The sequence below is a fragment of the Arachis ipaensis genome, chromosome B10, assembly GCF_000816755.2.
Source record: "Arachis ipaensis cultivar K30076 chromosome B10, Araip1.1, whole genome shotgun sequence".
In the NCBI taxonomy this organism is placed as follows: Eukaryota; Viridiplantae; Streptophyta; class Magnoliopsida; order Fabales; family Fabaceae; genus Arachis; species Arachis ipaensis.
Genome location: NC_029794.2, coordinates 5,307,901 through 5,308,319, shown reverse-complemented (window position 1 = coordinate 5,308,319; position 419 = coordinate 5,307,901).

The following is a 419-nucleotide window of genomic DNA, read 5'->3' as shown; positions in this document are numbered from 1 at the left end:
CTATTTTATAAGTGTGAGTCTGACCTGTTAAAAAATTTAAGCTTTTTACATAATTTGAGTCTGAATTTATCTTTTATCAGGTTAATCTAATATAAAGACTAGATCACAGACTCCTAACAGATCGTCTGACATGTTTTTATCGGTCCACCCTAATTCCAAAACAGTAAAACAAGAGAAAATTAAAAAAAAAAAACCAAGCAAAGAGCCTTGTGACATATAATAGAGGAGTAGTAGGGTTTATGGGGTAGTTTTCATGCATTTTAAAAAATACAATTTGCTTTCTTAAACTTCAGATTATATAAACATATATTTTTTAAGCTTTGAAATATCCTTAAAGAGATTACTATATAGTGCTAAAAAAGTAAAAATAAAAAATTTTATTAGTTTTCTTTTTTTTTCCAAAAATAATATTCCTCACA